Below are 13,528 nucleotides of genomic sequence, written 5' to 3'. Positions count from 1 at the left end.
AGCAAATCTTGCAGTCATTAAGTGAATCCATTCCCACAAATAGGCCTTGTTTTGCAAAAGAAAATGCCAGAAACAGGAAAAAGTCAGTAATCAGTCACCTGACTGTGGTACACTGCTGGCTGGTTGCCAAGCATCCCAAATACAGTCATGGGTGTGTGTGTGGGAGTATGTGCATAATGTTTTACAAGAACAGGAAAAGTTTCACAGGCTCTAAAGCACTGTTTCTGAAACTACTGTAACTTTGAACTTTCATATGTTGGGGACAATCTATAATGAAATAAAGAAATAAATATGGAAACAACTATGAACTTCATGCAGCTCTGAAGCTTGAAAACTGTATAATGTTACCTGAATCTGAAACATTGAAACATTGCTTGAACCTGTGTAACATTAGTAATGTTATAAGTCTCTGTTATAAAAAAAGTGTGGACCAAATATGAATTGGATCTAAGAGAGAATACATGCATTCTAGATGAAATATCCAGGATTCATTTTTTAATTTATTAATTAAATTTAATTAATTTATTTCACAGTAATTATTTGTTGCTGTTGTTGTTTAGTCACAAGTTGTGTCCAACTCTTCACAACTCTGTGGACCATAGCAGGCCAGGCTTCCCTGTTCTCTACTGTCTCTAAGAGTTTGCCCAAATTCACGTTCATTACATTGGTCACATTAACCATCTCATCCTGTGCTATCCCCTTATCTTTTTTCCTTCAATCTTTTCCAACACAAGGACGTTTTTCAATAGTCTTCTCCAGCACAACAATTTGAAAGCATCAGTTCCTCGACGCTCATCCTTCTTGATGGTCCAGGTCTCACAGCCATACATTACTGCTGGGAAAACCATAGCTTTGACTCTATGGACCTTTGTTAGCAAGGTTGTGTCTTTGCTTTTTAATATGCTTTCTAGGTTTGCCATAGCTTTCCTCCCAAGGAGCAAGCGTCTTTTAATTTCATGGCTGCAGTCATGAAGAAAATAAAATCTGTCACTGCTTCCATTTCTTCCCCTTTTATTTGCTAGGAAGCGATGGAACTGGATGCCATGATCTTAGTTTTTTTTTATTTTGATTTTCAAGCTGACTTTTGTACTCTCACCCTCATCAGGAGACTCTTTAGTTCCTCTTCACTTTTGCCATTAGAGTGAAATTGACTATGTATTTGAGGTTGTTAATATTTCCGGTAATCTTAATTGTGACTCATGATTCAGCTTGGCATTTTGCAGGATATACTCTGCATACAAGTTAAATACCATCCTAATGCCAAAATATTTTTGGGGCGGTTTAGTAATAAAATTAAATCCAAAAATGTAAATAATAGAAATATTTAAATATAATAGAAATATTTTTAAAAGCAAACAAACAAAACAGATTTAAAAAGCAATCAAAAGCAGAATATAATAGACATCCATAATCTACTAAGGCAAATAAATACTGGAACATTATTTTTTTTTAATATGTAGGCTGCTTCCCCCTTTTTGGGAAGTATGTTCCACAACATCAAATAATATTGGGACTTTTAAAACTCACAAAGAGAATCTAGTATGGGAACTATATTGGATATACATGAAAAACAAATTGTATGGAAATATTTTCAGAGCACTGAATATCGTAGCTGGTTTCCTTTACTAAATCATACTTACTCTCTTTTCCATTGGACATTTCAAGAAAATTCTCACATGGTTAAGAAATATCATAAACATTCAGGAGATTGCTATAAAAAGAAAGAAAATTGAGTAGCAGAAGTCCATAGGCTACTAGAACACAGATTATTGTGCCTAGCATTAAAATAATTAGAGAGGGGCTATTTGCACTGCTTTTGACTTCTGAAGGAAAGACAGAAAATAAATCTAGTCAATAAATGAAGTAATCTTACAACTTAATTATTTTTTTCTTTGGTATTAATGCAGTATTTATTCTCAAATTAATAAGGAATGTTCCCTTTTTGACGTGGAAGAAATGGATTATAAATGCAAAGAGCAACTTTAATTTAACCTTCCAACTTCCTAAACTGTATGAGATATGATTGTGTTACTATGTTATACTGTTTTCTTTTAATGTTGCATTTCAAGATTATTACTGATTTTGATGGGATCTTTTCAAGTTAAGTTATTATAAAAGAAGCAGTATTAAAATCAGTGAGAAAATTGGACCACTAAGACTAAATTTAAAATCTCATTAAATAGGCCATAGTTTCAGCTACCTTAATTTCCTGATAAATATCTAAGAAATGCTTTAAGAGACAGGAAAAAAATATACTAGTAACTACATGGAATATATTATAATCTATTTAAATAAAAGTACAATTCATGTTCTGGTACACATAAAGTTTTATGATACAGCTAGTCTTCAATTTACAACAGTTCATTTAATGACTGTCTGAAGTTACAAGGGCACTGAAAAAAGTTATCATTATATTTTCACACTTGTATACCATTATAGCATTCTTATGGTCATGTAATCAGAATTCAGAAGCTTGGCAAATGACTCATATTTATGATAGTTGCAGTGGTCCCCTTTTGCAACCTTCTGACAAGCAAAGTCAATGGGGAAGCCAGGTACACTTACGTTGTTAGGTGAATCACTGCAGTTGTTGAGTTAGCAATATGGTTATATTGCCAAGTTAACAATTGCAGTGATTCACCTAACAACTGTGGCAAGAAAGGTCATAAAAGGGGGCAAAATTCACTTACCAACTGTTTTGCTTATCAACAGAAATTTTGGATTCAATTGTGATCATAAGTTGAGGACTACTTGAAATAGTCCTTTTGTCACCCTGCTTTTGGCAGTCCTACATTTCTGGAAAGAACATTAAGTTTATATAGAAGACCTAACTATCCTGGTAAGTCCAGATTGTTTGAGATTTGTTTGATTCCTTGTAGATTCCTTTATATATACTGGTGAAGGCAGAAGAGACTCTGACTGTGGAAAGAACAGGTCCTCGCATGGTTGCATAAGCCTGTTATTGTAAGTACACCTATATGTTCCATACAAGTTTAATCCAATAACCTCCAGTTTCAGTTTAATCATAACAGATGATGCTATTTGGGTCATAGCCTTTGCAATTTAAATACTGCCTGAAATTACTAAAATAGTATTACCCATCAAGAGGAAGATACAGTGTGACAAATCCTAACCATAGGATCCCTAAACTTGTGCATTCAGTAAAGCCAGACTAAACTGAGAAATAAATTTGTAAAGGTTAGGTTACCCTTTTATAAAGCTTGAATTTACCAACATGAAATGTTTTACACCAGCAAAGTATATATACTATTAAAAAAAATCATTGTCAGGACCTGGGAGACATATTCTCTGCTATTGCATCTTTCCTCTGGAGTAGATTTTCCCCCAAGATCTATATGACTCCCACCCTAATGATGTTCTGTAAGATCCTGAAAACGTAGCTATTTCCTAGGCCTTGAAATAAACAGCTGAATAAGCCCTTTGACATGTTTTGTTTTACATGTTTTGCTTCTGTTTTATATGAACTAATTTCAATTATTCTGGTTTTTATTATTTGTAGCACTTAATCTGGATCTGATACTTTTAAATCTATGTAAATCAATAAATCAGGAAAAAACGTTTCTGCCATCATAGTTGTCAACTGATGCCCATAGAAAGTTCAGAAGCTGGACATGAATATCATAGCATTTGCCTTCCCTATAATCTCATACTGCATAATGGAAGAAATATCTAATCATCTGGATTAAAAGCCTTTCCCTCCACCATCTATTCTAATTAATAAACTGTCTAAGTTAATTGCCATCAATTTTCTTGCTTTTATTTAAAAATTCAGGAGCCTGCTACTGTCAGTCAAATTATTCTTTTTTTTTATTTAAAAAGTTTTACAATACATTTTGACTTTAATCCCCCCCTCCCCCACCCCTATCCCTCTCCCCCACTCCCTCCTCCCCCCCCCCGACTTCCCAGAGCTAAATACAGGGCATAAAATCAAAAAACAAACATAAACACCCCTATATTATCAACAATAAAGTATAAATTCTATCTCTCTCTAGCTCATATAAAATGAATACAAACAATATTAATATTACAAATAAAGTAGAGAAGAAAAAGAGGAAAACAAAAAAAGATCTTTACTCAAAATAAATTTTCTTAATCCCAGTCCTTATTCATATTAATTTCAAAAAAAAGGGAAAAGAAAAAAAACTTTCACCTGCTATTTGCATTCTCCCACCTTTCTCTAATTTCCAAACAAATTCTCAGTTACGCACCAAAAGCGCTTATCTCTGTTAATCTTAATAATCTCCAACCAAACTAAACTATAATCTAAAATAGTTCTTGCGTGTATCACGCCAAATGTCTCACAGTTCCAAATCATCCTTAAGTTCAAATAAAAGTTCAAATAAAAAGAGTATATATAAAAAAAAAATTTTTAAGACAACTTGTTATTAATTAGGTGCTTACATACCCACTCTTAGTTCAACACATACTTTAAGTCCGTAACCCTAATATACTTTTCTAGCAAGCGAATAACATCAATCTTAAATTATATAAAATATTAAAAAAAGGAAAAAAAAACTTTCTTTCTCCTCTATAATAATTTTACTCCATTGACATTCTAATCTAAAAATTTAATCAGCAATCTTAATGCCCCAAAACTTTTGGAGCACCTCTGTCATGACCCCCAAAACTTCTTTAGACCGCTCTCCTCCTACATCTTCATTGTAAGCACACTTTGAAGATTCCATAACTTTCCGCTGGTCTTGCTCTTGCTCTCGTCTCGCTCTTCTTAGGGCGGCACGCGTCATCTTCTGGCCTCCTGCAGCAACCGATGAGACTGTAGCTTGATCCCCTCCACCACCATTGTCCTCTATCTGTCTGTCTGCAACATCTTGAAACTTTCCCACACCGTGTCCTTTTGCAGCTTCCAAAAATGATAGGGGGGTTGCTTTTAACACATTACTATAAAAATCACGTGCCTGAGCCACAGTAACCAAACGATGTCTTTTACCTTCGTGCGTTGTCACCAACCCAACTGGAATCTCCCATCTGAACTTAATATCACGTTTCTTAAGTTCCTGTACTAGAAATGCGAAATCTTTCCTTCTCCTTAGGATCTTCGGAGGAATCTCTTTTAAAACCAAAACTTCTTGCTCAGCCACTACCAAATTAGTATCATAAGCAGCTTGAATGACTTCATCTCTAATTACTCTCTTTGTAAAATAAACCACCACATCTCTGGGTAACTTCCTCTGTCTTGCAATCCATGAATTTACACGAAAAACTTTGTCCATATTTCCCTCAATTTCAGATGCTGACTGGCCCAGTACCCCTTCCAGAGCCTCAGAAATCAGCTGCTTTAAATCTTCTTTACCATTCTCCTTTAAACCCCTAATTCTAATAGCATTCTGCATCTGATTATACTGAACACGGCTCAATTCTTCATCCATTTTATCCCTTATATTTTCATTTTCTAATACCTTTGCTTCTAATATAGAGTTCTTTTGACTGAGATCCTCCACTTTTACATCCAGCTGTTGCACACATTCAGCTACGGATACAACCTTAGACAAGATGTCCACCCTCATTGCTCTCAGCTTCTCTTCCATCTTCTTCTCCAATTTCTCCATTTTCTCCTCCATTTTCTCCTCCAGCTTTTTCAACTTTTCATCCATCATATCAGACATCAGTTGTGCGTGCTTTCCAAGAGCGTCTTGTAAATCCTTAAGCGTCAATACCGGAGGAGATGCAGGAGGAAGCAGAGCTTGCAGTGAGGTCTCCTGCACCAGGGAAGACCCCGCATTCCGAAGAGCTTTAGAAGTTTTAGCCGCCATCTTCCCCCACTTTCACTTATTACGCACTTTCACTTTAAAGCTATAAAATCCATTGAGCTAGAGAGTAAAAATAAAGAGTCCACTTCACCTTGACCTCCTGTACCGCTCTGCCTGCATCTTGATAATCAAAAGTATTTCCTTTTGGCAGGGGTGGTTGCTAACGCCTGGCTCTGCTCCAAGAATCCCAGAGCAGAGGCGCTGCGCAGCTCGGAGCAACCCAGGCTTCGGGGGGGCTCATCCTTCAGCCGCCCAAGCTCTCAGCTCAGGCGGCCCCAGAGAGCTCAACCCCTACCTGGGGCCTCACCCCCTCCTCTTCTCCCGAGGAGGGGGCTTCAAATCCATCTAAACAGCTGATAGACGCTGTTTACGATGGAAAAACACAGCTGCGGAGCGGGCAGCCCAAAAACGGCTGTCTTTCGACGTTGCGTCGCCACCGGAAGTTCTGTCAAATTATTCTTAAGGTGAATCTGATCATTTTTGGTTATAGTATTTTTTTAAATATTATTCAAATATATATCCTTCCCTGGCCCTTGCATAATTTTACTGAGATGATCATATCCATTGGTTCTACTAGTAGAGCTTTCTGTACTCTCATTTTAAATTTATCTCAAAACTATAAATCTTGGGATCTCAAATTAATGTAAAATATATAATATGCAAAATATAATATTTTAATAATATAAAATTCAATAGATCTCATGTAGTTTGGCTACTTGTGTGGAGCAAATGAAAAATCATTTGTACTTTCTGTCTATGCCAGCTTTAGTATCTTCAGAAAATATCAAATAACTATTATTTAACTAGATGTAAGAAATAGCTGGAAAGGATTCCTATTATCTAGATGACAGGATAGAAGGAGACATCTGAGAGAGGCTTGTTCAGACCTTTCCTTTCATGTCCGGTCTTTATGGTTCTTTATCTCTCACTCTATCATGTCAGGCAGAAAAATGATGATGAAAGAATGCTGCACAATGGAAGGTAATTTCTCTATATGCCAGACAAACAAAGTTTACCTTTTGGATCAGATATCTAAATTATTTGTGGGCATTCCAAATATATACATATTTTTGAAGAGATGCTGATATTTCATTACATTGGTATGGAAAAAATAGAATTAAGTTCACCAATGTAAATGTAGTTAATTGTTGAGAAAATTGTCACTAGTAAGAATATTTAGAATTTGGGGGGGGGAGAAATAAGCTGAAATAAGCACGGTAACAGGATTTACAATAAGGCAACTAAAATGACAAATAGGATTATTGGAAAAACTATATACATAATTGTTGTTTATCAAAATAATGAGAATTGTCTTAACCTAATGTTTTGCAAAGAAAGATGCTTTGGGGAAAGGGGAAATCAACTGAAATTAACATATGGAATATAGATTATAGAAATCAATTGTTAAAGATTGTCTTAGAAATGTTACCCAGACAACATACTGTTTACAAATTACTGAATGATTTATGTTATGTTAAAAATACCAATAAAATATATACTAAATATATATTATATTGTCACAGAGTCTACATAAATCTAGGTAGAGAACATTGATAATTGTTAAACAGGACCAAGTATAATTTATCAATAGTAATAATTAATATTGTGTCAGAAGCCTATTTAATAAAGCAAGCCAATCTAGCAATAGAATAATACTTTTTAAATCAAAAAGTAAATTAAATTGAAATCTCTTTTTATCATAAATGTCCTCTCTACCATATTAAAGGTGCTGCTGAGCTAATTTAGAATTTAAGAGTTTTTCAATAAAAATTCAGTTTTACACTTTTGGAGAGATCCCTCCTGTGACTAATAGAAGACTGGGCCAAAGTGGTAGGCAAGAAATTCCATAGAATCTCTCATAAAGGGGTTGCTTTCACTGGCCAAATATTACAATCATTCAACCTCTCTTCCCTGACAAACATCCCTCTCCCCTGACATGTTTACATTAGGAAGGAAACTTTTTGTATTACTGAAGATGAAGTGTCTAATTGCCTTTGGGCATCTATCTAAGATAAAAGTGGGAAATATTTATGTAACTAAAGGAGGTTTGTTGTCTTACAACTTATGAAAAGAATAACCAGGAACAGCTAACTTACCTAAGCAACTTTTCTTCCAGGTATTAATTAAAAATGTGGATTAACACAGGATAAAAATATTTATCTGGAAGTCCTAATCCCTATCTGTAGTTGATGATTTTAGGCAAATCACAGAAACATTTGTGCTGGCAGCTTCAATAATGCAGCAAAATTTATCATTATTGGAGGAATTCTGGGGGGGGGGTGTTTCACCTAAAATTTAATATTTTGACACCTGTTGTAAAATTAGCTTATATTCAAGATACAATTCAGGAAAATTGCTTATATTTTGTAATAAAGGCTCCACTTTTTAAGCATCCACTCCATAAATCACACTCAAGAGATTTATTTATACATCAGCAGAATAAATTTTCAAAATCAAGCTAGCAGAAATGAGCAATCTTGAGTGGAAATAATCACTTAACCAAAAAGACTGAAAAAAACAGTAATCACATAGACTGTTTGTAATTTTAAGAACATAATAATGTGCTAGTAAAATAGTTGTATCAAAAATAACCCCAACAACCTGTATTTGAAGATGATAGTAAGAATTTAAAGATCCTAATGTGGAGATCATGAATAGAAAACCAGTGGTCTTCCAGATTTTCTTTATTACCACTGCCCATGTTGGCTGGAGATGCTCAGAATTGTTCAGCAACATATAAAAGTTTCCCTCTCTGGCAAAAGCACAGAGTAGGGATGTTTTTACCTTTAGCAGCAATATAGCTTGCCAACTTTGGAAGAGCAAATGTATGAACACCCATTCATGTGTGTATATGTACATGTCAATTATATATATTGATCATGTTCTAATAAATCCACACATTCATTTATGCATCTCATTTTTCTACTTCCTTCATCCCTCTCCCTTCTGGAAATGCTATTTCCTGCCATCTTCATAAGGGAATCAGAACTAGTTAGATATTCACTTGGCCATCATGCTAGGAAGGAACAACTGTTAATGATTGAAGGAAATCAGTGATTCATTTCTGAAAATCAGCTAATCATGAAAAAACATTTTTGGCCATACTTTTGGCAGATAATAAATCTATGGCAGTGGTGGGATTCAGCCAGTTCGCACCACTTGGGCAGAACCAGTAGCTAATTTTTTGTTGCCCAGGCCCAGAATGGACTTCCGGAAGCGGCATCCACACAGAGAACTGGTTATTCACGTATTTGAACCCCACCACTAATCTACGGAATCTAGTGACACAATTTTGCCAACAATACTTTAGGCTAGAAGTAGCATAGGAAAAGTACATATTTTGGGTTCAGTAAGCATTCTGATAATAGTGTGGAAGATCAGCACATACACAAATAAGGCCAAGGTTTGAGAGGTTTGGGAGATATTAGGCCTTTTTAAAGTTTTCACTATGGTTTTCCCAGGTAGCTTTTCAAAACTAAAGTAATATTTGAGAAATATGTAGTTTTTACTGAGCCATAGAATTTTGAACGCTGCTTCTCTTGTTAAAATGAATCATCTGCAGCATTTCCAGGACAGTATGATCAATACCCCACCTATTGAATTTACTATAAACCAATCACTAAGCCTATATTAAAAGGCAGAAAAATTGCAGGTACAAAACCTACATATTGCTGTTCAAAACAAAAAAGTCATCTTTTTCAAATGGGAAGAAAAGCACAGAAAGAAAGGAGAAAAATATTCTCTTAATAATGCTGAGTAGAACACTGTTACAACCAGTGCTTTTTTTGTAAAAGAAAAAGGTGCCGGAACTCACACATGTCATACCTTGCCTACTCCAGAAGGTTCTATCCAAAAAAGGTGCCGGAACTCCGTTCTGGGCATTCTATGAGGAAAAAAAGCCCTGGTTACAACAGAGGCTTCTCAAAGGAATAATGTCATGTAAAACTGCATCTATGTGTATGCAGATGTAGAAACAAAATTCATCAGTCACATTTTATTGTAATATCTAAGGTTTTAAACCTATGACTCTTTAATAAGGAAAATGTAAGTTTTAGCTCTTTCTTTCTTTCTTTCTTTCTTTCTTTCTTTCTTTCTTTCTTTCTTTCTTTCTTTCTTTCTTTCTTTCTTTCCTCAAAATAGATTTCTGATAAAAGAGTGTTAGCAGGAACCATTTTAAAATTAGAGGCAAATAGGGAGACATATCTGGAAGGATGAGTTGGATACATTAAAATATGCTTTATTTGTTTGAAATTTTTAGAGAGTCTTACAGAATAAGAAAAACAGATGTTCCATTCTCAGATTTATAACCTAAAAATACATGATGGAGAAGAAGACGGAGAAAGGAAGGAAAAGAAAAGAGAAACGATTCCTTAGATCCTAATTTTTACCTTATTTCATATTTTGTGACTGGGGAGGCCAAGGTTATACCTACACCTCCTAAGCAGATGGTCCTATTGTTCTTCCACAAGGACAATTGACACACTATAACAATACTTTAATCTACCAAGAAAGCTATTCATATATATTTTTTAAATATACTGTGTATCCGTAATTTCTATGCAAACTAAGCACATGGGATGAACTTAATTCTTGAATATTTGACACATCAGCTTTGAGAGATCTTTTCCTGAAAATCAGTTTTCAATCAGATTCAATCAGATGAAATACTTCATATGGCTTCCTCCCAAACTGCCCCTTGAAATACTTTTCACAGATCTAGTATAGTTTTCTTTTAGGATGGTCGTGTCTATTTGAAAAAAACTGTCCAGCCCAAATCTAGTTGAAAGATAAAGAACCATCAAAAAGAGGAATGAGATCATGGGAGTTACTCATTAGCAGTTAAAAATTGTATATTTTTCCTCATGATGGTGAGTTCCATTTTATTTCTGTTTAAATTATGGTTATTATTTCTATATTTGAACACACACACACACACAAGAATATGCAAATTTTATACAAATGTGTACTTATTTTTGCCCTTTAATTTTTGTGATACTTTAATGGTCACATTAATTTCATCTCAAACAGCATAATGAATACTTGCTCTTAGTCAAACTGCATGCCTTTCAAATTGTATTTGGTGACCAGGAACTGTACTGAAAGATTTTTGAGGAAGTTGAAGGTTTCCAGTAGACTTGGTTTTCATATAATATTTTGAACAGCATTGGAAGGCATATTCTACCCTGAAAACTGAGATTATCTATTCTTAATCTAATGAAGTGAACAGAAAACCATGAATATTGCAGAAGAAAATTCTTATAAAACTGACTTAAAATATATGCTTTTTTTAAAAAATCCAGTGATTCAACATCAATTCAAAGCATGAAAATTAATCTGAATGTTTTTTGTTTATTCATATTAAAGAATGTTTATAAATTTTCTCCATGTAATATAGGCATGTCAAACTTGTGACATCATGTGACGTGCGACGTATCACGACTTTTCCCCCATTGCTGGCAATGGGGTGGGCGTGGTTTCGGCATGATGCATCTGGCCCACAGGCTGGCAGTTTGACATGCCAGATGTAATAGAACATGTCTGTCTTCTCTCTACTTAACAGGAGCTGAAGAAGAAAGTAACCTGTGGAGAACAAGAAGCTGTTGGCTAAAAATAAATAAATAAATAAAGGTTGCCTCCCCAAACTCTACCTGAAGAAGAACTACAGGGTTATAAAAAGAGGGATTAAATGAAATAGCATATTGAAATAGTGAAACTGAAAAAATAACTCATTGGTCAGATGTTTTAATGAGCAGGAAAAGTCTCTTTTTTCTCTGTAGTTATGATTTTTTATTTCCATTCAAATCATTCAGGAGGAGATTTATTATATAGGAACTAGATATGACATGACTTCTAGAAAATGTCAAAAGTGGGTGGTGATAAAATGTAACACTTCTACATTTGAGCTGCATTCACTACCAAATCTATGAGATGACCCTACTCCCCATTCATGTAAACTGCTTAAAGCACCCTTGTTAAAAAAAAAACAACAACAGAATTGCAACAGGGTCAAGAATAAATCAGTAACCAGTGGCCTAGTAAACTAAAATTCAACTCAGTTACCATCACTCAAGATAGTATAGCAACCTGCTGACCTAGTAGGAGAAAAGAGTAATAATAAGGTCATCAAAATAGGTGTATCCTAGTAATTCCAATTATGCTTAATTTATTGTGTCTGCCTTTTCCTTTATTTTATTTTTGTAATGCAGTAAGTCAAAAGAATATAAACTGTCATTTTGCTTTTGCATAGCCCCCACCCCCCCCAGTAGATGCTACTGCGTTGCTGGAGTCTCAGCATAACAGTATTTGTTGCATGCTTAAGAAATATATGTTGTATCTTTGAAATGATTGATTTAGGTTAGCCAGGCTTGGCCGCTTATTCACCATGTTAAGATAAGCATTTTGTAGGTGCCTACAAGAGACTAATCTGCACAAGTTTTTCAAACCAGGTAAAATTTATGAGCAGAATGCTTAGTTTCTCCAAAACTCTGAGCAAAACTTCCCAAATGATTCCTAAAAACTTTTCACAAGATCAATATGTGTTGCTAAAATGTTATTTTTTAAAGGACGTATTCCAACTTTTTAGAAAAAAATACAAATTGTTTGACATGAAAACACTGGTGGATGGCTGGGACTGATCTCCAGTAATGGAAAGAAACAAGCAATTATTTCTCCAGCACTGTATTGAAAGTTGGAGAAAAACAGTCAAATATACTTTTCAGTTTTAGTGATCATTGAAAATAATGGATTAGGGTTTCATAAATGTTTGTAATCTTGGACTGTTTCTTGGAAACTGAAACACATATATCAGTTGATTCAGATACTGCAGTTCTCTTACATGATCTTAGCAAAGATTAGAAGTTTGCGGCTTCTTTCACATTATAAGAAGATGTTTGCTGGAACAGTGCAAGATGAGATAAATTTATGGCAGGGAGGCCACCATAATAAAAAAAATAGTGAATTAAAGATATGCTGTAGCTTTGGAACTTTCCTCATATGATTTCACTTTCTTCACCAGGACCAGTTTGTCATCTTGGAGTGTCTAAGATTAGAAAGCTAAGTTATTTCTTTAGCTTCATCTTCATATATAAAGTTTCAGTGAAATACACCCTGCAATCCTATCCTATAATTTAGGATGAAAGTGATGAAAAATGGAACTTATAAAATGATGTTAAAAAAGATTAAAGAAATGTTCAATGCCACAGAACTGAATTGTGAGAGGGAAGAGCAAAGATGCCTCTGTGCCAGGATTAGGCTGTAATGTGAAGTGTGTGTACTTTGAGTCCTTTAGCTCCCCAATTATTGAAGTGTCCAGAAAGACCAAGAGGTGGCTCTGTTGAATTATGTGTCCAAATTCTGAGCTTTCCCTCTGAATTTTGAGCTAGAAATCTGATCTGTCCTACGTATTTCAGATTCCAACTTTAATGCAGTGAAAGCAGCACAGGAATATATTTTTCATTTTAAAAATACTTAGGCACAAAGATCACTTTTTTATTTATAAAATAAAGTATACTACTTCCTAGGAAATAATTAATTCTAGATTCTTCCAATCTTCCCTTAGTGCAGTGTTTGTTTCTTACTTTCTTCAGACACCACATGTTATCTTACCAGCAGGTAAGTTCCTTGTAAAGAGGAAAAATATTCCAGTTTCTTCTCCAATTTTTTTTTCTTGACAGAATACACACATTACAATTACTGAATGTCTCTCTATTCATATTTATCAGAAAGTGTGTTACTTGCAG

This window comes from Vipera ursinii (genome assembly GCF_947247035.1).
Source record: "Vipera ursinii genome assembly, chromosome: Z".
In the NCBI taxonomy this organism is placed as follows: domain Eukaryota; kingdom Metazoa; phylum Chordata; class Lepidosauria; order Squamata; family Viperidae; genus Vipera; species Vipera ursinii.
Note: the sequence above shows the minus strand (reverse complement) of the source record.